Source organism: Macrobrachium rosenbergii, chromosome 1 (assembly GCF_040412425.1).
Source record: "Macrobrachium rosenbergii isolate ZJJX-2024 chromosome 1, ASM4041242v1, whole genome shotgun sequence".
In the NCBI taxonomy this organism is placed as follows: Eukaryota; Metazoa; Arthropoda; class Malacostraca; order Decapoda; family Palaemonidae; genus Macrobrachium; species Macrobrachium rosenbergii.
Genome location: NC_089741.1, coordinates 48,059,358 through 48,083,979, shown reverse-complemented (window position 1 = coordinate 48,083,979; position 24,622 = coordinate 48,059,358). Strand labels below are relative to the sequence as shown.

At 37.4% G+C, this 24,622-nt stretch overlaps 1 protein-coding gene across 12 annotated transcripts in view; it reads left to right on the top strand.

The window, feature by feature from the left end:
* Window positions 1-24,622, top strand: part of fwd (phosphatidylinositol 4-kinase beta fwd) — a 428,358-nt gene that overhangs the window by 381,264 nt on the left and 22,472 nt on the right. The window contains exon 1 of one of the 12 annotated variants that reach the window (XM_067097350.1): window positions 14,181-14,668. The exons of 10 other annotated variants lie outside the window; for them this stretch is intronic. The gene's annotated coding sequence lies outside the window, so the exon portion shown is untranslated. Of the gene's footprint in view, window positions 1-14,180; window positions 14,669-24,622 lie in introns of those variants that run through there. One more of the 12 variants, XM_067098050.1, reaches the window with a different exon arrangement.

The window sequence follows — 24,622 nt, the reverse complement described above, 5'->3', positions numbered from 1 at the left end:
ACGGATGGGGATTTTCTGTGCAGAGGGGAATGTTTTAGATATATGGTTTGTGGTAATCTTCTTGAATTTTAATTAGTCATATGCCTAACAAAGGCTTCATCTCTTAACCCGTATACATAGTATGCACGTAACTTCAAGTGTCTTTGTTGGCTTTCAGAATATTGGACTATATAAAATGCAGTATGTATCCATATTTTTTTTTCTGTTTAATGACGGTTGTCTACCGTTAATTAATGGTACGGTTGGACATATCATTCTTATTGCCAGTGGCCCTTACAGAATGAAGGAATTAGGTAATAGGTCTGAGCTTCGCACTGGTACGTAACGTTTGGCGCGTGTCATTTTGATGAAAGGGGTACATATATACATAGTATAGTTTATTTAGAAAATGTACATTACAGTGTGTAAATAACGTAAATTTATACAAACTTCTTGTTTTTATTACAGAATATTAAAACCCAAGAATGAAGTGTCTATTTTTGATATCTTGTCCAAAATGCAATACAAAACATATATTAAAAATGTTCTAAGGCAAACTTTGGATTGTATTACCGAACCAAATAAATACTTAACAAGGATTATTTGATTTGTGTGAAAGGCCTCAGAGGCTTGTTGACGTGTTCTACTTTTCTGAAGAAAAAAAAAATGGAAGAAGCGGAAATAGAGAACATCGGTTTGTATGCAGTAATCTTTCTAGTTCTATTCTGGGGAGAGTGTCTAGACGGCACTCTTTTGGATAACAAGAGGGTCATATGATAGGGCATGGACCTTGCGGATTAATAGAGAGAGAGAGAGAGAGAGAGAGAGAGAGAGAGATCTCCCTCATTTGCAGATCATGTGTTCGTTAAATTAGCTTTAAATTCACCGTATTTTCCCACCATCAAAGCCTTTTCATGGCTCTGTTAATACTTTCATGTTTCTTATTGCCCTTTTTTTTTTATTCTGTTGAACGCTCATTGCAACTCTGAATGGTGCGTGTAAGTGATTTTTATTCAGTCGCGTTTATATTTATGTGGTTTGTTCAGTAGCCCTGTGTACAAGAAGCAGAAACGCGCTCAATGAGTAACTTTTTTCCGAGTACCGTCCGGGAGCGTGTGTAGGTGGGTATTCTCTCTCCCAAAGACAGTGCACTAGTACCGAGGGATTGTTGCCAGTTGCGCCCATTATTCTCGTTTTCCCTTTGTACGTCTCACTCGGAAATGTAAACACAAGGCTTAGTCAGAGTCTCATGAAAACTAGCATTTTGTTACCAGCGGCCCGTTGCTCTCTCTCTCTCTCTCTTATTTTGTCTTTGTATTCTTTCTTTTGTGCTCGCTAAATTTTTTCCTTCCTTTATTTTACCTACATTTTATTATTTTTATTATTCAGATCAACCCCATTCATATGGAACAAACCCACAGGGACCATTGACTTGAAATTCAAATTTCCAAAGAATTTGGTGAAATTCAAACTTCCAAAGAATATGGTGTTCATTTGAAAGCAGTAACAGCAGGTAATAGGAAGTATAGAAAGAAAAGATGTCTTGTACTATTTTATCCTTTTGTTTTTGTACTCGCTAAATATTCCTCTCCCTTTCTCCCATTATTTTACCAACATTTATAATCTGCATCCTTTCTTCTGTACTGGCTAAATATTTCCCCTCCCTTTGTATTACCTACATTTATACTCTATTTCCTTTTCTTTGTACTCTATAAATATTCCCCTCCTTGTATTTTACCTACATTTATAAACAAACCGACTTAAACAAAACAAAACAAAAAATACTCCCTTTAAAAAAAAGTTCCTTCCCTTTCACGTATACAAGACCAATTCTTGAGACCCCCTTCATCTCCCCTATCTCGCCTCTCGAGAAGTACTGCACTTCAACAACCTTGAGCGCCATCCACCTAATATTTATGATTCACTCCATCAGGGCGTATTTCGCGCTGCCATCATCTCGTATATATATGCTTATGTACTTCACCTCAGCGTAACCTTGAAGTGATACTGGCTGCTGTCCTCAGACATTGAGGTGGTGGTTTTTTGGTTCGGTTTTGTCTGCATTTGATCACTTATCGGTGTGGTGGCCAAGTTTTTTTCTATTTTCTCAAAAGATTGTGTGCCCTGAAACGCTGGCGCACTTTGTTTTGGAATGAGAGATTTTTTGGGATGTCTTTTACTTACACACTGCTTTGGCCTTTTTTTTTTTTTTTTTGTGGGGAGACGTTGTGATGAAATTGCATTAAAAGAGTCTCTCTCTCTCTCTCTCTCTCTCTCTCTCTCTCTCTCTCTCTCTCTCTCTCTCTCTCTCTCTCTGATGAAATTTTTTAAAAACTCTTCTCAATTATCTCTCTCTCTCTCTCTCTCTCTCGCGTGATGAAATTGTTTTAAAAAACTCTTCTCATTTAACCTCTTTGGTCTGGTTTGGTCTGATATCGGGGCACATTACATTTAACAAGGTTTATTTGACGCCAGATTTTGGGGTGGGAAATCTTTTGCACTGTAATTCAGGACAATTCATCTGAAGCCGAGGGCAACAGCCAAACATTTTACTTGACGCCCTGCAATGAAGAGATCATAATTAGTCCTAAGATGAAGATGATGACGAAATCACTCGGAAAATAGGACTCCTCCTTGATGAACCTCGCTCTCATTGTGAGCGACGAAGGTCAGCTCCTCAGGGGTGAAAGAGCCATTGTGATTGTTGGCCGAGACCTCGGGATTAAATGGGCATGTCAGCCTTGAAATTCTCTTCTGTGAAACAACAGGTTGAATCAACGGCGGTAGCAGTTGCTACTCTGCAGTGCCATTTTGTTGGCTCGTCTGCAGTTGTATGTGACAGTTGTCCTGTTCGCTCTCTTACTCTTTCACAGCATTTGCTCTCTGGAAATGACCCGTGGTTCTATTTTGTTTGGATTTGTGGAGGTTTAACTTTATTCTTGTATTGCATAATTGTGTATATACATACATACAAACACACACACATATATGTGTGTATATATATATATATACATATACATTAGAGAGAGAGAGAGAGAGAAACAAACAAACAATATAAATTTATTTTAAACGCAGAGGCCTTTCAGTTTTATACTAACAAAACATACTTTTTGTTGTCATGGAAACGGCGTTCTCATGATGTTAAGCCGTGCTCTTACACAAATGTTTATGTATATAAAACGGTGCTTTTGCAAATTAGCTATATTCCTTGGTTCTGTTTATTAACCCGGGACGTACAATATTCAGCAAGTGCAAAGTAGCAGTTTTGCTTTCCTAGCGCCTACGAAACTTGTAACATGTTCTTTCCCTGTTTTGATTGCCTCTCACGTATGATTACCCTGCGTATATTTTCTCTCATTTTTAATCAAGTCGAGAAAGGGCGAATAGTCGGGGTGGGTACTTTACCGTATTCTAAATTGACCCTTGAAGACCGGAAACAACATTCCTCTCTCTCTCTCTCTCTCTCTCTCTCTCTCTCTCTCTCTCTCTCTCTCTCTCTCTCTCTCCTTTGTTGCTTATTGTTTACACATGGCGAGCTGTGAATAGAGGAAAATGACGTTTATTATGTATGAAGGGTTCCTCCTGTTATTGAAACTAATAAACTGGGTGCAAAGGGGACAAAACGGTATATATAAAAAAAAAACTTTGAATAAGAAAAAAAAAAAAAAGTGTCGAGACACAGGAGCAGACATAGTAGGAGAAAAAGTGTTGTCAAAGGGAGAGGGGAGCTGTGTGATCATCAAATATTGTCTTCAGTAGACGTGAGGTTAAAAAGTGGGAAAATTTTTTGAGGGAAAGCGACGAGAGGTGGCGCCATTGACAACTTGAAAGGCTTCGTATGCGTTCACTTCAAGGGTGTGAAGATGCTTCAGTAGGTAAGAGGAGAGATCTAAGACAACAACAAAAAAATAGTAGTAAGAAGAAAAAAAAGTAGTAAGAAGCAAAACCCTTCCAACTGAAAATAAAGTAAAAAAATAAAAAGAGACGAGATTTCTTGACGATTCTTTTCCCAATTTCTTGTTGTTTATTCTTGTATGTTTATTTACGTTCCCACAGTTTACAGCTGCTTTCGGCGCACTGCTCCCTGAAAATAATTATATAAAACTTACACACCAGCGTCTGATACAAAGGCCAACTTTCCTCCCCAAGTGCCGGCGCTGTTTTGGCTCTGGTCTGAAAGGCATTAGGAGATTTAGGCGCTGCTTGGGTGCCTTCGGCTCTTCTTTACAGTGAGGCACTGTAGCAGATGTTTGGTCAAAGCAAACAGTCAAGATTTAGATCGGTCTCAAAGCTACAAAGAACAGTTTGTGAGAGACTTCACGTTGCATATATTTTTTCTTATGCACATATACATACTGGGGTGCTCAAACACGAATACTATTAATAAATATGTATTATATACATTCGTGCTTGCACGCGTGTATACGTAAGTATGAGAATTCACGATACATATCTTTGTACTTATACCCTTGTACATACTGGCGTTCTCAAACACGAACACTAACACATATGTATTATATGCATTCATGCTTGCATGCGTGTATACAAAAGTGCGTTCATGTATAATGTTTGCTGCTCGTGTTTGTGCAGTTTTATCAACGTGATGATGTTTCGGTATAATCCACATTTGCTCTGAAGGGTATAAAAATAAAAATTAAAAAAATCCCCAGAGTTATGTAACAAGTAATAAAAGGAGGGGGAGGGGGTGCGAGTACAGGTTGCCCTATGGACAAAAGGTGGGGCATTACGACTATCTTGGTATTCCTGCTAAACGACCAGCAACGCGGATGTTCTTGGCCATTCGTTGGCAACTGTGAAAATAGTGGTGGTGACCAGGCTGGTCTTAGCAGACAAGATGGTTCTGGGCTGATAATGGGATCTAACTAACCGTTGGAAAAGAGATGCGTGTGTTTTCGGAAGAGAGCAAGCTAATGAGCTAAGATATATATTTTTTTTAATTTACTTGTATCATAATTTTCTTCATTGTAATTAAATGGTATTTGTCATTTGAATTAAAAATAAAAATACAAATTGTCAACCATTAAATATATTGCAATTCAAACTAGTCATGTTATTATCGTAGACGAAGCATAAGTTGGTAGGAAACATGACTAGTTTGAATTACAATATATTTAATGATTGATAATTATGTATTTTTGAACCCGACGAAAGTTCATTGAATGTCTAAACCCTTCAAGTAATATCATAGTTCTTGCTTGGTAAATTATTTGTATTTGAGCAAGGTTAAGTTGTTGGAATTTTCAAGTCAACATTATTGGTGCTTAATAAGATTATTTGTTACATATTTCCGAATTTAAAGTATAAAGGAAATAAGAGGTTTGCAGAAGACGGTTTTTAGAGATTAGATATTATATCTTCCCGACATTTTTAGAGAATAGAAATAAATACCTCTCTCAACATCAGGTATATAAATATGCATAGAGATTAATAATAAGGGTCTTCTCAAGGTGACATTTATATACAGAAAGAAAGATTAAATATCATGAAGGCTGTATATACAAATGGCTTTTTAATGACTCTACATAATAGGGAACTTCTCAAGGAGAAACTCAGTTCTCTAGAATAAGTACAGTGAGCTCAACAGCAACAGCATTGTAGCACTTGTAGTAGTAAAGTTAGAAGTGCCTTGGTCGGAGTGTGGGTGCACGTAAAAAATTGGCATTAGTGCCAGTCGAGGTTTCGTGCCCTTTGTATCTCTCTCTCTCTCTCTCTCTCTCTCTCTCTCTCTCTCTCTCTCTTGTTAAGACTGGTGCTGCCTGGAGCCTGAAGATGGTGCTGCTGGAGTGAAGATGTGTTTGTGTGTGTGTGTGTTTATTAGTATTGTTTATGGATGGTTACGGCTTTTAAATGTCGTAATATTTCTGCACTACACTAAATTTTGTATCATGTACTTATGTGGTTGCCATTTCGACTTTTCTCTTTCAGCATTACAACGAATTTGTTATCTTATATTTTAGTTACTGATTTTAATTTCCTCTGAATCTCGGGATATTTGCACTTTTAGTTCTATGTAAAATTGCAAGGTTACGGTATTGCTTTTCACTAATTTTCTTTTGAATTTTGCAAGCCATTTTAATTTGCTTTGTTTCTATGGTGTATTTGTTTTTTCTTTATATTTGGGGGCCTAGCATAGCATATTTCGTAAGGCGACTTCGTTACTCTAGTAGAAAAGTGAACGAGAGACCCAGAGAGCGAGTTGGAAATAAAGAATCTCACAAATAATCGTAGTGTGTTTTAGCCGTAGTTGCTGTAGAGTGCCCCCATGTCTGCATATAAGATTTAACCCATTATTTCTTGCCGTAGCCTTGCATCCTACACACTAAACTTCTTCCCCGAAATTTCTTGGGAAGTCGGCAAAGCGTGTCTGGTTCATTATAAACTTAGAGAATTGTTCAGCGGGTAAAAAATTCTAATGCCCCGTTTATACGTGGCCAGTCTTTACTCCTCGGAGTACATTTTTTCCCGGATGAACAACGCTGCCTGGAAATTGTGTGGGGTTTTTATTTTTGCTCTCTCTCTCTCTCTCTCTCTCTCTCTCTCTCTCTCTCTCTCTCTCTCTCTCTCTCTCTCTCCTTTAAAAATTTTTTAAGGGACCGTAATTGCAGTTTTAAGGAAAGGAAACTTTCATTAGGCAACCCGAAGATGCTTTTGTGGTTGAAACCGCTCGACCTTTTGTTGATATTTTCCTTCTTCGCTATGCTTTCCTTTTATGTAACAAGTGGGCGATTCCACGAGCTGTTGAAGCTTTCTTTGCAGGTTAGTGGTCATTGGTAATAATAATAAGAGTAATAATAATTATAGTAACAGCTCTTCTGTAAAGTTTATTTTGTCGCCTTTATCCAGCTGTTAACTTTCCGGCTTTCTTCGTGTCGAAATTACATTACAATGATAACTTTTCTGTGTATTCCCACAAACTATAAGCGATTTTGTTATCTTGGCGTATATATGTATTTGTTCGTACCTTGTTATCCAGTCACGGATCTAGTTTTCTGGCCCCCCCCCCCCACCGACCATTTGTTCGTTATCAAATCTTTGAAACAGCGCTTACTGACGTCATTGCCCAAACAATTGCGTTATCTGGATTAAGTCAGAAGCTTATGTGCTAACTTCCGCTCAGCACTGGTAGGTGCCATGCTCTGATGAAATGTAATTAAAGAACCATACGGTGGGTTTATAATTTGTTTATCTCTTGTTTGCATCGACGGGGCTAAAATGTTTTCGATCGATTGTAGTTGTGTGGCTATTTTGTGATTACACACACACACGTATATATATATATATATATATATACTATATATATATATATATATATGTATATATATATTGTATATATATATATATATATATATATATATATATATATATATATATATATATATATATATATATATATATATATATATATATATATGTATATGCTTGTATATGTATATGTATTTGTTGTGTATATGTATATGTATTTGTGTATGTATATGTGTATATATATATATATATATATATATACATATACACTTGTATATGTGTATGTATTTGTGTGTATATATGTGTGTGTGTGTGTTTATATTTATAGTTAGTATAAATTATTTTCGGTATGCGATTATTATGCCATTTCATATATACCATCCTTCCAAATTTTTCTGAGGAATGACGTAGCCGTACTGTCCCACCTTGAAAGCGTAAAATGAAAACCCCACCTCTTTTAAAAGTTTGATTAATTTCACCTCCCACTTTGTCGGGCTTTTCTTGTTAGCGGAGGAGGAGGAGGAGGAGGAGGAGGAGAAGGATAAGCCCGTCTCGTTCCTCCTTTCTCTCCTAAGATTTCCCTCGGATGAATTATTCAGGGCGCTAACCATTGTTCTTTCTCCGCCTGTGCGCCTGGCGAGGTTTGTCACTGTCTAGTTTTCATTTCATTCCCGAATATTCTCGCCGGAGAGGTATGCGAGACGCTGCTGGTTCTGTCAGGTCTGTGTGAAGTATTTTTGTGTCTCTTGTCTTGCTTTACTCTGAAGCTACACTAATAGTTTATATATATATATATATATATATATATATATATATATATATATATATATATATATATATATATATATATATATATTATTTATGTGTGTGTGTGTAACTTCAGAGTAAAGCAAGACACACACACACAATGTATGTATAATGGAGATGTATGCATGGAGAGAGAGAGAGAGAGAGAGAGAGAGAGAAGACAATACCTACTCCCCTTGTCACTCTTTAACTGTCAAAATTTGTCTTGATAATTTCTGAGATCACGGAGTGAATGTACTTCGGGACAAGTAGCAGCAATTCCATATTAAGTTCATGTGCATTCCGCGCTGTATACACGAGAGCAAAGTAGTAGTCGTACTGTTGTTTGTAAATTCTGTTTGAATATTATAGAAAGGACCAAAATTCGAGTGCTGAATTGAGTTGGTGTGTTTAGGTTCGTGGTGCTCTGTCCTTCTTGCCATGCTTCCGAGAATTGGATGTGACATGTAATGAAAGGCAAGACTGTGCGTTCTCGGAAAAATAACCTCGTATGCGATTAGGTGTAGACTTGTGATTGTAATTTATTTCACTACAGTTATGTCTGGAAACAGGTCTGATGAAGGGTTCAGTGAGTATGTTTAATTACATCAGATTCACAATTCGTAAATTTATAGTCCAGACCACTGCTTTTAAATCCTCGCATTTCTATTTCGAATTCGCTACGTAAAAGTTGAACGGCTCATTGATTGATTTATTTGTATAAAACAGCGTTGCATCTGCCGTGGCAATCGACGCTTAATGGTGTGCGCTCGTAGAAGAATTTATGAAATATCCCTATTCATAGTTTTATGGCAGCAACATTGTTCCCGTTGCTCTGACGTGACTTTATGACAGTGATATACCTCTCGATATTGCTTGCCCGGCAGCTTTTTATAGCTCCAGGTATGATATATCCTTCATAGCCTCAAGTCTGATATAGTTTTTATTGCCCCCGAGTCTGATGCATCTTTTATAACCTTAATTTAAGTCTGGCTGGTCTTCGAAGGCTGCTGCCACTCCTTGCTTTTTTTTTTTTTTTTTTTTGTGGAGGGGGTGGGGGGTTAAGGAAAACACTTTACAGCGCAGAAGAAAATGAGGTTAAGTGTGTAAAGGGTTCTTATTACCTGCGAATGTTTTCCTTCTCGGTAGAGGCAGGTTTCTGCAATTGTATCTTTGTTGCGCCTTTCTAAGAGTTGAAATCATTATGGCGTGCGTCAATGACTTTCTCCAGAGGGTCGTTTTACCTGTGGGAGAGGTGTTAGTGTTTCTTTAATATTGAAATTTATTAAATTTTTTATAAGTAATCACTAAAACATCTGGTTTTCAATCCATAATTTAAATACATTTTTTATATTTTAGTAGCTATTGTTTTACAGTGCTTCATTCCGCTCCTTGATACGGCCACCAAAATGTTTTACAATAGAGAAGTATTATATTAGCACATTATTTATCTCTTGTTTTTTTTAAGTGGTCGGCCGTTGATCCACTTACCCAGATCTCGAAATTAGTCAGGACGAGGAAAGGGGGTATTTGGCTGAGAGAGGAAATAAATGGGGAAATTAGGTAAGAGACGATTCCCCACGAACACACTTGGCAAAAACACTCCGCTCGGTTCAAAGTTTTTTTTTTTTTTCCACCATTATGTGCTTGTTACTAACCGATTACATGTGGGCAAAAGGAATCTCTCTCTCTCTCTCTCTCTCTCTCTCTCTCTCTCTCTCTCTCGAATGCTGAAAAAAACTGGTTATATTCATGTTAAGAAATTATCTTTTGTAGGAAGTCGTTCACCTGGGCAGGAAATAAGTGTTGATATATTATACAGTAAGGTATTCATTTCTCTCTCTCTCTCTCTCTCTCTCTCTCTCTCTCTCTCTCTCTCTCTCTCTCTCTCTCTCTCTCTCTCTCTCTATATATATATATATATATATATATATATATATATATATATATATGTGTGTGTGTGTGTGTGTGTGTGTGTGTGTGTGTGTGTGTGTGTGTGTGTGTGTATTATATCTGTTTAATATAAAGACTGAAGATTGAGACTTGAATAAATTATTACGTCACATTTATAGCATACGTGCAGAGTCGTCTGGCATACAGTGGTACGGTACCTCTGTTAACTATAATTTTTAATAGCTTATGGGGGAAGTTATCAATGCAGTGGGCTGATAATATCCCGTTGGTATGGCTGTGGTTGACTGAATCACGTTTTGTACTCACACACACACACACACACACACGAAAAAAAGTATTTTTCGAAAAGTAGAATCGAGTATGGCTTTCCACTATTATTATTATTATTATTATTATTATTATTATTATTATTATTATTATTATTGGTGTTGTTGTTATTTCATTTTGATAGTTTGGCTAAACGTGATAAGGTCAAGATAAGACCGTCATTTAGATATCGACATCATGAACCTAGCTTCTAATGTGAAAATTGCCACACAATAAGAAAGAGGTAATGAAAGGTTTACTGGTTGACAGGCCTCCTCAATTCCTGTGGTTAGGTTGCTACTCTTTCCTTCGCGTATCCTAACATTAGGAGAGGCGAGGTTCCAGTTTATATATTTCCATTCATTTTCGTTCCCCGTCGTCTTCTTTCTGAACTGTTGGACTTGTGACCTCGTTTTGCGTTTGCAGTCCAAAGATCTTGCATTGTTTGAGAAGCGAGCTGAATCGTGTGTTTGCATCTTTACTTGTCTTTTCATCATTTAAATTTTTTTATATCAGCCATAAACGTGTTATATATAAATTAAACTAATCTTTGATCATTTTTCTCTTTTGCAGGTAAGGAAATGAAATTGAGCGTGCTGTGTATATGAGCCGTATAAAGGTTACGTAAGTACATTAAACTGGATGGTGTAGGGAGAGAAACGTGAGTTATTGATGATTATCTACATGAACCATATCGTTTGATACGGGATTAGGAATGATTGCTTAGTGGAGTTTGAATTAATTGTAACTAGTGAAATTAAATGTTAAATTTGGTAAAGCAAATAACCACGATTAAGCCATAGTATTGTTATATATTATATATATATATATATATATATATATATATATATATATATATATATATATATATATATATATGTATATGTATGTATGTATGTATATATATAATAACAAAAAGAATGTATACGTTAGACAGAGAATTAACCCTGGTGCAAAAGAATGCATCTCCTTCACGTCTTCCTTTTCTTTAGGATTTTTAACCACAAGCAAAAACAAAGATTATTTGGCTTATATCATGATAACGCCGTCATTCTTATTTCTTCGACGGTTTTCGTTTCTTTTTTGTCATTGTGGTTATTGCAATCAACTTTTTTATGTAGAGGAAGACGATTCTTTGCGGTTAGTTTTTTGTCACAGGCGCTACAAGCCTTCGCCAATATAGCCTTCATCCTCGCGGGCATTGTCCTTCAGAGTCGAAACTCTCTCTCTCTCTCTCTCTCTCTCTCTCTCTCTCTCTCTCTCTCTCTCTCTCTCTCTCTCTCTCTCTCATGATAGGAAGTCATTACTTTTAGGTTTGTAACTTGACTGATGGCTTTCCTGTCCGAGACAGGGCTGAAACGTTCTGTTAGTCGAGAATTCTGCAACAAAAAAACGCTCTCTCTCTCTCTCTCTCTCTCTCTCTCTCTCTCTCTCTCTCTCTCTCTCTCTCTCTCTCTCTCTCTCTCTAAGTATCCTTTGTATCATGAAATGAATGATACTGCTGTCTGGACGGGTGTAGAACATTTGCAAGACGAGAATTATTCTGAAAGCCAATGTCTCTCTCTCTCTCTCTCTCTCTCTCTCTCTCGTAATAAGAAGTCATTACTTTTAGGTATGTAACTTGACTGTTGCTTTCCTGTCCGAGACTGGGTTGGAACCAGAATCCTTTTGAAACGTTATGACAGACGAGAATTCTACAACAAAAAACGTGGCCTGGCTCTCTCTCTCTCTCTCTCTCTCTCTCTCTCTCTCTCTCTCTCTCTCTCTCTCTCTCTCTCTCTCTCTCTCTCATGTTATGGTTGCAACATGAATGATAACTACTGTTTGGACAATGTTATAATATTTGAGAGGCGAGAATTATTCTGACAGACAAAATATCTCTCTCTCTCTCTCTCTCTCTCTCTCTCTCTCTCTCTCTCTCTCTCTCTCTCTCAACAGTTTATTCTTTATATTTAGGTCTGCAACAGGAGTAATACCGTGGGAGGAATGCGAGACTGGTCTAAAACGTTCTGTAAGAAGAATCTTTCCTAGAATTGTTGACAAAAGCGAACGTACCCCGTTGCGCTGATGCTTCTTTGCTCTCTGCCATGAGTTTTTTGGTTTGGTTAAGTCGAACTGTTCCATATATATACAGATATATATATATATATATATATATATATATATATATATATATATATATATATATATTAGATAGATAGATAGTGTACATATACATACATATATATACGCGTACATACTTATTGTACAAGTAATTTCTTAAGGAAGCTTGCATAACAGGTACATAATGTCCATTTTGGTAGCTTCGGTGTAAAGATATGCGGATTTGAAGCAGTAGTAATAGTGATAATCATAAAAATTTGATTGAGTGAGTGAAGTAAGTAACTAAGATAGCAGCTGAGAAAGGGAAAGAGAATCAAGCTGCAAACCAATTGAACTCACTTTTTAGTTTTCTATAATAGAAAACTGTTGTGACGGCTTTGCATGTCCGTCCATACTTTATTCTGTCCGCCCTCAGATCTTCAAAACTACTGGGGCTAGAGGGCTGCGAATTGGTGTGTTGATCATCCACCCTCCGGTCATCAAACATACCAAATAGCCATGATCTTGCTTCTGGCAACGATATAGGATAGGCTACCACCGGGCTATGGTTAAAGTCTCATGGGCCGTGGCTCATGCAGTATTATACCAAGACCATTGAAAGGTAGATTTATTTTCGGCGGTCTTGATTATACGCTGTAGCGGCTATACAGAAAACTAGGTTGCACCGAAGAAACTTCGGCGCATTTTTTGCTTGTTTTTTCTTCTTAAATCTTCGAACGAGATTAATAGAAGAGAGGTAAGCTGATAAGGATGCTTAGTGAGAATGGAAAATTACTTTGTATCAGATTGCCTACGTTTAGTGGTAAAGAAACTGAACTGAGGGAGACATCTCGGGGAAGGGCACTGTCATCTTTTGATGTTAAATTTTTACGCCACGAAGATGGTTGATATTAATATCGTGTTAATAACAATGCTGTAACCCAGGGAAGAAGTGTGTCGTCTGGGATAATCGTATGAAAAATAGGTGGTTAATTTTGAAATTTTGTTAATTATTTGCTAAGTATAACGTCGTTAATAATGTTTTGTTTAATTCAGATCCAAAATGTCTACAAATTATCGCTCATTATTGTTTTAAGTCGAGCTAAATGAAGTAGTAGTGGTTTCATTCTTATCATGTTAGAGATCTTGATGCGCTTTGGGTTGCATATTTTGCTTCCTTTGAAATAACATCATTAATTCCTACGATTATGACTACACACACCCACATGTACAGTATACACAGTATGTGTGTTGCGTTTGTAAACTTAATCAACATTAAGTCGTTCCCCCTAACCTGTCTGTTTACTCTTTTCTGCTTGACGATTCAAATAATCTGCCGTAGTTATTCGTCTTACAACTAAGGTCTGTAAATGCTGAAATGTTTATATCATCGTAGGCCCACTGCCGAGGAATCGTCGTTCGATCCCCGAACCGGAGTAGGAATGAACATTATGGACACCTTATCTTAAAAAAAATTTGTGTGCTATTACTGAACTAGCAAGCAGCTGATATGTTTAAAAGTAGTTAGTCTATTGACGCAGTTGTCAGTTTTATACAAGTACGTCGTGCATACATAGAGAGAGAGAGAGAGAGAGAGAGAGAGAGAGAGAGAGAGAGAGAGAGAGAGAGAGAAACGGGGATGTGAGGAATCAGCACTCTCCAAATACTGTACATACCATCATATTTAAATGCCCTATAGCCTCTTAACTTGTGTATTTTGTTTATCAAATTGTGTACAGTATAAGGGAAGCATTATAGCTCCCCACGAGATACGAGGTGAGCGATAAGAAAAACCCTCTTTGATAAGATATCGTGATAGTGATAAGGTGGGCCATAATGGCCGAACCCCCAAATACTTTCGTGGAGTGATAACGCCCAGTTCCACTCTTTTGATCGCGCTGTTAACTGCCCGAACGAAAGGCGGATTCCGATGTGTTACGTCTGTTAAAGTAATGTTGAATGTGTTTTCGTGCTGATGTTAGCGTATTGTGATCCACTTGAATGCTATTATATACGACCAAAGTTGATTTTGAAGTTCTTGGAAATTGAATGCTTACGGCCGTATTGTGTATTGGAAATTATTCTCGGCTTCGTCCTATCGCTTTTAAAAATACTGTCAAAATGATAGAACATTCTGTGATGGATAATTGATAGAAAATATTAACTAATTGTAACTACACATTTATATATACAATTAGGTGTCAGTATTTTTTCCACTGGAATGTAGGCTGGGATTTCTGGTGCGAAAGGAAAGGTTTGGTAAAAGTTATTAGTGGACCCTCTATCAGACTTTAAAAAAAAATGGCATCCAGTGACGATCAGCTGATTAAATCAACAGGTAATGTCACTTCTTCTCGTCAGAGTATAGTATTAGTAATCTATTTTACTTTAAATATAAAGCATTTATTTCTGTGTGTCATTATAACTTTTCCTTCAGAAAGTACTTCGAATAACTCGTGTAATGTAATTTCACAATCATTAATACTTGGGTTTCAGTGGTTTTTATTTATAATTTATAATGTTCAGAGCCAATCACATCCTCTTCGATAACTCGTATCTTATCGGGACTGATTTTTCCCAAAGATTTCTCTTAATCAATCGGACGAAATTGGTGAGCTATTACTCAATTAACTCCTCACTTAGTGTTTTCCAGAGAGTTTTTTATTTTTATTTTTATAAGGTTTCGCTGTTATAATTGCGAGATGATTGGTATCCTTGTCAAGTTAAGTATACCTTAGTTTTACCAGACCACTGAGCTGATTAACAGCTCTCCAAGACAAAACAGAGAGAGAGAGAGAGAGAGAGAGAGAGAGAGAGAGAGAGAGAGAGAGAGAGAGAGAGAGAGAGAGAGAGAGATTTCTTATTGTTTTATCGTGCTTCGTTGCTTTCTTTATTGCATCTGGTAGCTTTCCCTTGAAAATATTGAACTTCTAGTGAGAATGTGAAAACGCCGGTGATGACGAGGCTCCTTTTAATCTAACATTTCTCCAACCGAGAGCAATACTTGCAATGTATGTTTTTTTCTTTCGCAACGTAGCTTTTTTTTTTTTTTGTCGTGGTTAATGTGTTATTATTGTTATCGGGAGGGTATTGCAGTATATATTGATGAATTCGCATTTGTGGTGATGAGCTGCCTTTGAAAGTGTTTAAAGAGGCTAATGGAACTTTCGTACAGAGGTCGTCCACGTTCAAATGTGAACGTTTCATTGAACATTGTATTGCCTTTTCACTGAAGGCACCTCCTCTTAGGGCGAACGACTAAATGTATGTGTATGTGTATTGTATATATCCTTCCTTTTACATTTAGATTTTGATTGAAAAGTCAATTTGTAAAGGATAATGTTTATTCCAATTGTAATAGAAGAATTAACAACTTAAGCCCAGAAGCAAATGGCGCCCTTTCGTAAATTAAAGGTAATGCCTTGAGTATATTGAAAACGTGCACGAAGTATTAATTCGTTTTGACATGATTAATAACATTTATCTTCAATACTTCATTTACTTTGGACTTTTAATAGTGTTGGAATCATGTCCAGGTCGAGTTTCATGGGAAAGCTGCGCTGAAATGCACCCCATTTTTTCCTTTTTACCTTTTCATTTGTTTTTTCTTGCCGGTGAACGAACTAGATTTCTTCCCTGTCGCGAAAATAATTAATTACTAAGTTTTCCCATTCGTCTGAAAGGCCAAATCCCTGTCAAGATACATAAAGGCTCTTGGGTGAAGTTTGATTACCTCAGCGATGATTATATCACAGCCTTCTGAACTTTGAATAAGTTTTCGACGTTTATCAGCTGAGTGTTGGAAAGGTTATTGATACACACACACACACACACACACACACACACACACACACACACACACACACACACACACAGAGTCAGTCTTATGAATGGTTTCACCCGGGGGAGGTTATTACCTCGTCGATGTTCCATCTTTTGTTGGTATGCATTTTGACAAAACAATGAACAATCCCGTCTAGTTTAATCTTTTTTTCTCATTTCCTCTAGCTGCGACACAGGACAGTCGGTTAACAACTAGGTACCTAATTCACTATTTAGAGATAAAGAGGTTGTGGTGAAGTTTTATCTCTCTTGTAAATGAGACTTGTTATCTATATCAAGTTCTTTATATTGTAAATGAGAAAATAACCAGAGAATCGGGGGATGAAGACTTTATTTCTTTTATGTACATCTTGTAAATTGATTTCGTATGTAAATATTTTATTTAATTTTTTAATAGACTAAAAAAATTTTTCCTCTTATGTAGATTTCCTTCTTTTATTGTATTATATTGTAGTCGCCTGAAGAGGAGACCAGTTGGTATTGAAACTATAGTGAATTGTAACTTTTTTATATATTTCCAAAACGCAGCGTGATTTTAATTTATCCTTAGAGTACAAGTGTCCGTAACTTATTTATTTAGCTTCGGAGACTTACGTTTTGACAACTTAAGGCGAAGGAAGTGAAAGATAATTTCAAGAACGGGAGAAGTACCAGGTAATATTTGTCATATCCTCTTGGCACCTGTGTTGATGATGACCACGTTAATTAGTGCTCAAGTATGAGCCAAGATTTCCCACATCCATATGTCACTAATATTAGTGATGACGTTGATGGCTCTTTCCGACTTAATTTCAACGAAGAGTTTATGAGAACCTGTGAAATTTTGCTGTATTTTGGCACACGGTTCGATGATGACCACGCTCAAGCTAATATAGCCTCTGGCACCTGCGCTGATGATGGCACTCAATAAGCGGTCGAGAAATTGGCTCGCGAACGCTCCTCCTCCTCCTCCTCCTCCTCCTCCTCCTCCTCCTCCTCCTCCTCCTTGTCGCTTCGTAACTTTCCCAGAAGGACGTCTGTTCCTCGAAGGGCTAGACGGAGGGAAGAGGCCAGATGAAGCCACAAACAAAATGCGACTTGAAGGTTCTCGGAACATTTACGTGGAGTGTCGTTAATAGTTACTCCTCCTCCTCCTCCTCCTCCTCCTCCTCCTCCTCCTCCTCCTCCTCCTCCTCCTCCTCCTCCTCCTCCTCCTCCTCCTCCTTCTTCTTCTTCTTCTTCTTCTTCTTCGTTTGAGGCATTGTTACGGAGTCTTGGCGGTTTCGCAAGTAAAGGACGCAACGAAGGCCAGTTGCAAATCTAGTGATATTTCTCTGTCTCTCAAAGCTGTACAGTACTGAACTCTATTATGTAACCGTTGAATACTTTCGATTTACTTAGGAAAATACATTATCGTTGTTGAAGTTCGTGATTAAACATTACGATTGTATGAGTTTTGCGTACTTGAACAGTTAAGCTGTAATGCTTATGAGTGGATGTATTATTTAGGAATCCATTGATTAATTTCTTTTATTTACTGGTGTCATAGTGTTTAGCTGTCAAAAGTTGTGAAGTGAAACTTAAACGGGTATAATAATTACCGTAGTAAAAACGAAGGTTATCAGTATCAGAAACTTGTTTTTTTATCATCATTATAGGTGTTATCTTCATAATCGAGGTGATTACTGTAAGAAAGTTTGTTTTCCCAAATTTATCGGTGTCAAGATCATGTACTGAAGAGTTTTTCGTTTGTTGATTTTGTTTTCATGCTTTGTTAAATAAAGCATAGGCGATATTTTAGCATAAATTTCCGTAGTTCAGACCATTTTCTTGCCTATCTGATATGACGTCAGGTAGTAATTGAAGACTGAGCCAGTATATTGTAAAATATACAGGGTGATTGAAAAGTAACTCCTTATTGTAAAATTTTTATAATTTAATTCATAACTGTAATTTTTACAAGAAATGAAAATGAGAAGAAAGCGTATAGCATGGAGTTTTATTTAAGATTCGATATGGGCACCAGCATTCGCCACCAGCTTCTGAAGCCTCCCGGGAACCGCATCGACTGATTTCACCAGGAACTCTTTGAGGGATGGAAGACATAACTTCTCGTATTCGCCCCTCAAGTTCTTCCAGAGTAGTTGGTTTGGTAGAGTAGACTTGCTCCTTTAACCAAGCCCAAAGAAAAAAGTCGCAAGGTGTTAAGTCAGGGCTTCTGGCTGGCCGCTCATGCCGACCATGACGACCCATCCTCCGGGTCACTGGAATTGGAAGGGCGACCGCTTCTTCCAGTATCAGTTACATATCCTGTAGCCGTGAGTTTTGCATGACAGTTCGTGACCGTCTTTACGTCAACTTGAGCATGTCTTTTCCTTTAATGGTCCTCCGCTATCTTTGCGCTTGAACAAAGGATCTCCAAACTTCGTAACGTGCTGCTGCCAGCTGGGCACGCTCCTGCAGGGACAGACGTCCAGCCATGCTTGTGGGTCTTCCAAATTTCAAACAAAATAATCAATCTGAACAAAAAACGGCAACATAGTTTTAATTCACATACATTAAGGAACATACACAAAAAATTAAGAAAAATGCTACAATATATAGATAAATTATAAGTATTTTAGAATATGGAGTTACTTTTCAGTCGACCTGTATCTATCTATCTACATATACGAGTGTGTGTGTGTATATATATGTATATATATATATATATATATATATATATATATATATATATATATATATATATATATATATATATATATATATATATATATATTATACACACTCGTATATGTAGATATACGGTATATGTTCGTACATAAATATACATATGTATATTCATATTTAAAGACGCCCTCACACACGCACTTAGTATGTCCGTTTGTTAGAGAAAGAGAGCGAGCTTACGCGCATTCTAGGCAAAAAATAAATGTGAAGGGCGCATCCTTGGGCGCGCGCGCCTTGCAGTATATAAGCCATTCGATTCATCTGGGAAGAGGATGCTCGGGACAGTGATTGAATGCTAGTAGGAGAGAGAGAGAGAGAGAGAGAGAGAGAGAGAGAGAGAGAGAGAGAGAGAGAGAGAGAGAGAGAGAGAGAGATTCCCTCTTGTCGAGTGCGAAGATTCGGGAAGGCAAGTTCAAGGTCTTCGTCTACAACAACAGTTCTCTTTCAGCTTCGTACTGTTTGGGTCGTTATTCTGTATTTGCATTCATTACTGATTATTTATTCATGTATAGATATGATAATCTTAATTTATTCGGTTTTCATTTATTTGTTGGTGGTTATTTGTTTATTGCTTAATTGCTCTTAGCTCGTTTATTTATATTCTTTTAATCAGCAGTTTTTGAATCATCACTATGTATTCATGTATATCAATTTGTTCGGTTAATATGTTTATTGCTTAACTGTTGTTAGCTCTTTCATTTATTCTTGTATTGATACGGTTTTTACGCTATTTTAATTTTAGTAATTTCCAAGCTTAGAATGAATTGTTACTAATGAAATCGTGCCCGATTTTTATTTTTGACCTCTGTCCAACCGCCTGTTTAACGATTAATTTTTACACACGTGTTTGTGTTTTTATTGACAGATTTATTATTACAAATGTATATCCCCATTATTAATTTTTTTTTACGTTTTTTTTTTCTATATACATATTTGTCAGTGCTAATCCGGTATTCCAGTGCTGCACGCGATGATGATATTTTGCAACCTCCGGTACATTTCGTGACCTTGTGTCTCTGGGAACATATGCCAAGCATCCCGGTATTCCTTCAATCTGGGACTTCCCCTTGCCTCTTCTCTCGTCTCTTCCCGGACTTCAGATCGTATCATTGTTATTATTTTGAAGGAGAAAAAGTACTTCACCATAACTTGCATTTTTTTCAGTCGTGAACTATGCGCGATTGTTTTGTTCTTTCTTCGTCAGAGTAAATATGACTGATTGGTCGGAATTGCGTATCATTAAGTTTTATTTTAAAATCGTCAAGAATACCTGTTTTGCTTATTGTTATATTTACCATCATCATCATCATTATTATTACATTATTATTATCATCATTATTTTCCATTGCGTTAACCTCATAGAGATCTCAGACTGGCATTTGAATCAAATAGGTAAGTTATTAAATCATATAATTCTCTCTCTCTCTCTCTCTCTCTCTCTCTCTCTCTCTCTCTCTCTCTCTCTCTCTCTCTCTCTTCGATAGTTAGTCATTGTCATTTCAGTACATCATTTTGTGTTGATTTTGTTAATGTTAATTCTGTGATGTAGACCCTCCCCCTCCCTGGTGGTATGAGAGAGAGAGAGAAAGAAGAAAGAAACCCTCAGTATTCTATCAGAACATTAAACGTAATTCTCCTGCATATCCACACGACGCATCTTGTTTAGTGATATGCCGCAATTATGTCACTTGAACTTTCTCTCTCTTGATTACCCAGAACGCCTCCATTTCCTCCTTGACGCAAAAGTCACTTAGCGCTTTGTAATTAATTTGTGGCTCACCTATTATAAAGCCCTCCTTTATTTCCTCTTATCTGTGGGAGGTTACCCAAATTCTTTATGCTCACATATGTAAGAGGAGAGTTGATAAGGTCCCGAGGGAGTAGCAGTTCGTCAGTGCGCTGTGAAGCTCCGGTATTTATGTGAGGAAAGCTTTTGTTCCCTTTCTTATCTCACAAGGGCGACAGTGAAAAGGGAGTTTTGCCCCGGTCTCTTTTAATGAGAGAGAGAGAGAGAGAGAGAGAGAGAGAGAGAGAGAGAGAGAGAGAGAGAGAGAGAGAGAGAGAGAGAGAGAGCTTGTAGACAGACGCGAGAAAGATCTTGTAGAAATCGCGTTACTGGAAAATACGAGTACTTATTTGATTTTATACATATGATATATAAAACATATACACACTACGCTTGTCTATACCTGCTTGTGTATGTGTGTAGTGTAGTACATACGCTTTTGAGGTTTGTTTTCATATTTCACACACTGAAAGTTCAGGTAATACTCATTGATGATGTTAATCGCTCTCATTTTTAACATTTTGCTCATACTTCTGTGCATTATTTACCCTCATTATGCCAATTGCTGTCACTGTTAATGAGTCTCTCTCTCTCTCTCTCTCTCTCTCTCTCTCTCTCTCTCTCTCTCTCTCTCTCTCTGTAAGCTTGCGTGTATATATGTCTGTGATGTCTGGGCAGAGTGTCTGCGGAGTGGCGCCGGGGAGAAGGGGAGATCATAGTACAGTACGAAAGTCGCCTCTGAGTCATTACTTCGCACCGCGTCGAGCTGCTGATGGAATACACTTGAGGGGGTGGGTTTTAGTGGGGGCGGGGAAGGGGGTGTTGTCTGTGATTTGTCCTCACCCGCGTTTTATGGGAAGGGAATTCATTTTTATGTTGTCGTCCCCTCGTTTGCTTTTCATTGGTAGTAGTTGGGTCACAGTTCTAGTTTTTTATGGATTTATGTTATTTTTTCTTTTGGGGAGTAAGTGTTGTCAGCAGAAATTATTCATGTGTGTGTGTGTTATGTACACACACACACACACACACACACACACATATATATATATATATATATATATATATATATATATATATATATATATATATATATATATATAATTATGTATGTATGTCATGTATGTATGCATGCATGCATGCCTGTATAAATACATATTTATATATTTATATGTGTGTGTTGAGCTAGGTGAATGAGTAAAACATTTAACCATTTCCTCTAACAGTGTAAAAAAAAACTCACTACCACATTTGTAGAATCTTGGATATATATTTCATGCAGGACAAGGGGTTAGTAACCTCATCCCGAGAGACTCGCTTAGAACTAGAACTAGAAGACTCTCTCTTTATCGCCACCATCTCTAGAGGGGACGCAGACCATGCGATGAAAAAAATTACATTTTTGTTTTTATACTCCGGGTGTTATGCATTTTTTCAATAAAACACGCATAGAATGGAAGACTATTTAACCTCTGTTGATACGTATCTTTTTTTCCCTTCATTAGCATGCTTTTATCTTTGGGTGATATTTTGTCCTAAATCCATATGATACCTTTTATTACTTGCGAACAATAGAAGGTCCTTCTTCGTTGGGATGATATGGAGTATTAATAACATTCGGAATGAAGTTGCAAGCCCCATGTCCATAATCCCCTAGAATTGCTTGTGGAAGACAGAGGATAAACGCTCTCGTAGAACTAGGTTAGTTGCACAGCTGCTGAAATATAAAGACCAAGCTTCTTGGTCCATTTTCTTGATTCTCTGTAAAATAATAATTTGCAAGTTAAACCCCAAAGTGTTGTCAGTTGTGGATTCTAGAAAGAAAATATAAACGTTAGTAGGAATAATATGAAGAGGGGGAGTTGTCTTTGGAGTAGTAAGGCCTCCCAAGGTTATTCTGTCTAGGCGTAAGGTACTGTGAAAGCGTGCATTAAATAGCCCACGACGAGGCTAAGGGATCTTGAAGAACAAAACGAGTTTCCGTGCAAGGTCGAGAGGAAAGGAGAAGACGAATTGCTGAAAAGTTGCCTCCTGTGTTTAGTTGTGGTAGAGTTAGAGGAATTTATCTTTGGTGATAGAAATTCATTTCTCGCTATAATGTGGTTCGGATTCCACAATAAGCTGTAGGTTCTTAGCCACGTAAAATAAGTCTAATTCTTCAGGCCAGCCCTAGGAGAGCTGTTAATCAGCTCAGTGGTCTGGTAAAACTAAGGTATACTTAGGACCTGCTTTGTGAGGGGCGTGAGTTGAATATAGAATTTAGGCCATAGGCCAAGAACTGGGGCCTATGAGGTCAATCAGAGCTGAAACAGAAATTGACAATAAAAGGTTTGAAAGGTGTAACAAGAGTAGAACCTCGCAGTTGCACTGTGAATCAGTTGTTAGAAGAGGGTGGAGAGTAAGATGGAAGAAAGAGAATATGACTGGAGGTACAGTAAAAGAAACGGAAGGGTTTGCAGCTAGGGGCCGAGGGGACGCCGCAAAGAACCCTAAGTAGTGCCTACAGTGCACCGCACTAGGTGCACTGACGGCACTAAATCCCTACAGGGGTGGTGAGTGAGTGAGATAAAGCTTACCTCTGAGAGAGACAACTTCAAAATTGGAGGGATATTTGTGCAGAAAACTTGATATCTGCGCTGACATTTAGCTCTTAAACATTGAATAGTGTTAAAGTTGAATTAGCTTTCATTTAATATGTAGTAAAGTGTGTTGTGTCCGCTTTCACTACCCATGTGCGCGTTCGCTCTTGTGTGTATGTGAGTGTGTGTGTGTGTGTTTGTCTCCCAAATCGATGTGTTTGTATGCATCTCTTGCTTGTCCGTCAGAGATTTGGCAGCTGCTGCCATGGTTCCTTATTCATTCGTAAAGTTGTATTTTTAGTCCCGCTCTTGAAGTTCCCCAGTTTTATTATTTCCGTCCTTATTCTGTGTCCTTTCTCTCATCTTTTTATTTTGTCGTGCGTTATTTTTCTGTGCCTCTCCCTCAGCACTGTTTAGTACGCCACCCACACACCCAACCACTCTTTTTGAATACGGCCATTGTTTGAGAAGTCACTTTTCTTCTTTTTCCTCCTCTTCTTCCTCTTCTATATTCAGCACCAAGGTCAAGCTTTCCTTTCCCCCCTGCGTCAACTTGACGACAGTTTCCTCTTGTTTACGTTGTCCAAGTTTTTCATTTCCGACTTCAATGAATTACGGTCTCTCTCTCTCTCTCTCTCTCTCTCTCTCTCTCTCTCTCTCTCTCTTTTGTCCAATTAGAGCAGTTAGCAGCCGTTCCCCTGTATTTTCTTCCCGGTCAGCGTGTTTATTTTTACACCTGCTCTGCCGCGAATTGTGGACTTTATCTTGCAATAAGGTGCAATTTCTTTGTGTAGTCCCTCTGTAGGTAATTTGAAATACATCCTGTTTTTCTGTTGCTACCTTATGTAAGGTTTTTCCACTTCAGTTTTCAAGTAGGGAAAATGGTGTTATGTAAGAAATCAAACGTTTTGAGTATTTCTGATAAATCAGCAGAAATGGTAAGAAATATAGAAATATAAAACCTGCCCTAAATGAGTCCTTCAAGAATTTTTTTTTTTCATAAAACCCAAGTCTTCAGTATCTGACAGAGAAAATAATTTTCAAATAAAAAAACCTTATTCTTTGTCTTGCGAACGAGTAGTATATTTTAATTTTTTTTTTTATATAAAACTTCAATCCTGAATATCTGACGGAGAGAATTATTTTCAAATTAAAAAACCTCATTCTTTGTCCTGCGGACGAGTAGTGTATTTTAATTTTTTTTTTTTTTAGAAAACCTAACGCCTGAATATCTGACAAAGAAAAAAAAATCTCAAATAAAAAACTCATTCTTTGTCCCGCGAACGAGTAGTATATTTTAATTCTAAGTCTGAATATCTGACAGAGAAAATCTGTCTGAAATATTAAAAAAAAACCTTATCCTTTGTCCTGCGAAAGA